Genomic DNA, 4,527 nt, shown 5'->3' with positions numbered 1-4,527 from the left:
ACAGCGGTGGTTCGCCCAACTAAGACTAGACCCAGTGCGTCAACGTCATCGGTTGGTGGTGGTTCCTCTCTCGCTAAGAGCAGACCTGGACTATTGGCGGAACCCGTGCGTTCTCACGCACGGAGTCCCGATGGGCAAGGTGTCATCCTACATTCCAGTGTTTACAGATGCCTCTCTGACTGGATGGGGAGGGACATGTCAGTCTCAAGCGATAGGAGGTGCATGGCCTCAATCAGGTCGTCACATCAACCTCCTAGAGTTGGAAACGGTGCGACTGGTCTTGACCCACTTCGCGTCTACCCTTCGGGGTCGCGATGTGTTGGTCTGGTCAGACAACCGAACCACAGTAGCTCACATAAACCGCCAGGGAGGGGTCAGGTCTCCTGCCCTTCATCGGGCGGCAGTGGAATTGTGGCTGTGGGCTCACAAGCACCTTCGCTCGTTGAGAGCAGCACACATTCCGGGCTACTTGAACGTAGGGGCAGACCTCATGTCAAGAGGGGGTCCTCGAGACGACGAGTGGTGTCTGCACCCGGACATTGTTCTACAGATTTGGGAACAATTCGGGAGAGCCGAGGTGGACCTGTTCGCGTCACGTGTGAACGCGCAGTGTCCCCTATGGTTCTCTCTGAGAAACCAGGACGAACCGCCATTGGGAAGAGACGCATTCGCGCACTACCTGTGGCCGAAAGTTCTCCTGTATGCATTCCCTCCGCTGTCTTGCATTCTCCCACTGCTAGCCAGGGTGAGGTCAGAGGAGCTGTCAGTGATACTGATAGCGCCCGATCGCCCGGGGGCTCCGTGGTTTGCAGAGATGAGTCAGATGTTGATTGCGCCACCCTGGCCAATTCCACATCAACGAGACGCGTTGACTCAGGTGGGAGGCTCGATAGGGCAATGGCCCATAATCGGCCAACCACTGAAGGCTTGGTTCCTGAATGGGACAGGTTAAAGCGCCGTGGGTTGTCTGATGCAGTGATCAGAACAATACAGGGCGCAAGAGCCGGTTCCACTTCTAGGGTGTATACCAGCAGATGGAACGTTTTCTCACGATGGTGTGATACACAGGACGTGGACCCCATGAGCTGTCAGGTAGAGAGTGTGCTCTCATTCCTACAGTCTATGTTTGATAAGCAGAAATCGCCCTCCACTATTCGAGTGTTTGCAGCGGCAATTTCAGCTGGTCATGAAGGTTTTAACGGAAAAAGTGTTTTCAGTCACCCTTTAGTGAAACGTTTCCTATTGGGAACGCAACGGCTTAGGCCAAGACCTAGAGCTACGCTGCCCAAGTGGGATTTGGCATTGGTTCTCGAAGCGCTATGTAAGTCGCCGTTCGAGCCATTGAATCAAATACCCCTCAAGATGCTGTCTATCAAGACGGCGCTGTTGCTCACCTTGACTACTGCTAAACGAGTCAGCGATTTGTGTGCACTGTCGACGAGACCCGACTGCCTTGCCATTAATGGCGATTTGAGCAGAGCGGTGTTACGTCCTAACCCGGCATTTGTGCCGAAGGTTATTAACAGTGCATATAGATCGCAGATCGTGGAATTGTGGGCTTTTCATCCCCCTCCCCATGGGGAGAGGAGTGAGGAAAAGCTTCACTGTCTGTGCCCAGTACGCGCTTTGGCGTGTTACGTTAGGCGCACAGCGGCGGTTAGGTCATCGCCTCAGCTGTTTGTGTGTCACGGTGCGGCTGCATTGGGTAGACCACTTTCAAAACAGCGTTTGTCTCATTGGCTTTGTGAAGGCATTGAGACGGCGTACGAGGCGGCGGGGCAACAACCGCCTCAGGGTATTAGAGCGCACTCCACTCGTGGAGTAGCAGCTTCTACTGCTCTTTTCAGAGGAACAGAGGTAGAGGATATTTGTAGAGCAGCGTCATGGTCGACACCGTCTCCTTTTATCCGTTTCTATCTGTTGGATATGTCTTCTAACTCTTTGGCTCGGTCTGTACTCAGCGTGGCTGAAGGGAGATCATGAGCAGAATAGAGAAAGAAAGCAGGATTGTGAATAAGTTCATAAGTCCGCTTTTATTAGAAGTAACATATTATGGACATGTTTTCTAACTCTTTTGTTCGATCGAATTTCAGCAGAGCTGAAAGGCGTTCTTGAGCTAGAAAAGGAGGACAGAGCAGGACCTTGGACAGGTTCCAATCAGGTCCGCTCTGGTTAGGAAGACTTATGTCAAGAATAAGCCTTTTAAACTCCAATCTCGATTGCACTCAGCACAGCTGAAGGGGAATCTTGAGGTAGAGGAGGGAGAAGCAGGATGATAGACTGGTCTCTATCAGGTCCGCTTCGGATGAAGAGCATATTCTGTGGCATGTCTCCTGGCTGACAGTGTCAGCATATAGAAACATGTATTGAGTGGACAGAATGTGAGGTCATCTATCTGAGGTTCAGTTTAGTATGACTGGTATATTTTGTTCCATAGAATATTGAGGCACGGCTATCTGCTAGTCAGATTAGCACGGCGTCTATTCTATTGATCTGCCCAATAGCCATTGACATTGTCATTGAGCTAGATGGGGCGGGTCTATAACCGATGACGCGGTATATTGTGACGCCCTGATGGGTTTTTAGTCGCAGTACTGCGGGAATTGGTTGCAGCCATTGCTGGGCTTGACCTTTTCATTTTTTAATGGGAAGTGTTAGGCTCGGCAGGGAGTACATTTTGGAGCGTTTCGCTCCGCCTTAAACCACTAGGAGCATAGCTCCCCTATGGGGCGGAGCTCCACGATATAGAACGATTAGTTACCGGAGTGTAACTCCAGTTCTATGAGTGGAGCGGAGCCCCATAGGACTTAAGGCCCTACCGACCCTCTCTAGTCTCGCTGAAGATAATATCTCGGGAGGCAGATTGAGGGAACGGGGTTCCTTATATAGGGACACCTGTACTCCTATTGGCTGTAGGTGTGTGCATAATTTTGCTTCAGGCTGCATCTGCCTTAGGGCAGAGGGTAAACCACTAGGAGCATAGCTCCCCTATGGGGCTCCGCTCCACTCATAGAACTGGAGTTACACTCCGGTAACTAATCGATTTGCGAGCGGTTTGCTTGGTTCTGGCCATGGCGCTGCTCTGACAGTCGGGAGTATAGCCTCGAAATGCCTATGTGAAGTTTATAAAGCCGGCAGTGGCGCCTGCTGATTGGACACCATCTCCCCACCACCCCGATTGGCCCGTTTCGCAGGCCTCCTCCGTTGGCCATTGGACGGGAGGCCCGGCCTCTCCAAAACTCAAACTCCCGGTGCGCGCGCAATAGGACGCCGCCGGCCCTTTACGCGCAATAATAGTCGCCAAAGTCAAGAGTGACAGCTTATAGGCACGTATCATCTAATGCTAGCCTGCTATGGCAAATGAGGCCAAGTAGGTGTTGTTGTTCATGCAAGGCCTCATGTGGGCACAGAATGTCGAAATAGTTGTGTATACACCCACTCAATGTATTGCGGTCATAGAAAGGTACTTTGCGCTTTTGGAGAGCTAGGTGGTTGGCTCTTAAAAGAGCCTTTGGGGGTTGAGTAGTCAAGTTGAAGTCGCAGTAGCGAATTTACTTGGCTTTGACTGCCTTCTCGGTCTTCTTGGGGAGTAGGACTGCCTGGATGTTGGGCAGCACACCACCCTGAGCGATGGTCACACCGCCGAGCAGTTTGTTCAGCTCCTCGTCGTTACGGACGGCCAGTTGCAGGTGACGGGGGATGATACGAGTCTTCTTGTTGTCACGGGCAGCGTTGCCGGCCAACTCCAGGATCTCAGCAGTCAGGTACTCGAGTACGGCGGCCAGGTAGACTGGTGCGCCAGCGCCCACACGCTCGGCGTAGTTGCCTTTGCGCAGCAGCCTGTGCACACGGCCCACGGGGAACTGGAGGCCAGCACGGGATGAACGGGTCTTTGCCTTCGCCCTGGCCTTGCCTCCGGTTTTGCCTCTTCCGCTCATATTGGTAGCTTGAGAAAGTCACAGAAAGTCTGAATGAGCCGCTCGCCACTTCGAGAGCCGTACATATACCTCGCCACAAGAGGCAACGATTGGCCACCGGGCCGGTGTGGCCTTATCCAATTGGAGCGAGGGACAGACAGATGGACAGACAGACAGCCCTAAGCCGGTTCCCACCCACAGGCAGCGAGTGAGAGGCTACTTTGTTTCCCTCCGACTTTGTTACTTTGTGTCATTTCGCGTGAGCGCCAAAATGTCCGAAATGACATCCACACATTATTTCTCTCCAAATGGGAAACAAACAGCTGGTGAGGGTGCACTCTTGAGTTTGAAATCGAAGCCACTATAGTATTGTTATTGTTATTACATGGCACTTGTAACACATCACAGCAGCCTGCCTCTGAACGGGAATAGCCCAGTGGCTCATATATAAAAATGGCTGTTGAGGGTGCACTCGTGAGTTTCAATTCGAAGCCACTATAGTATTGTTATTGTTATTACATGGCACTTGTAACACATCACAGCAGCCTGCCTCTGAACGGGAATAGCCCAGTGGCTCATATATAAAAATGGCTGGTGAGGGTGCACTCGT

This window comes from Coregonus lavaretus (assembly GCF_964263955.1).
Source record: "Coregonus lavaretus genome assembly, contig: HAP1_SCAFFOLD_423, whole genome shotgun sequence".
NCBI classification, from domain to species: domain Eukaryota; kingdom Metazoa; phylum Chordata; class Actinopteri; order Salmoniformes; family Salmonidae; genus Coregonus; species Coregonus lavaretus.
This window is presented reverse-complemented; position numbering follows the sequence as displayed.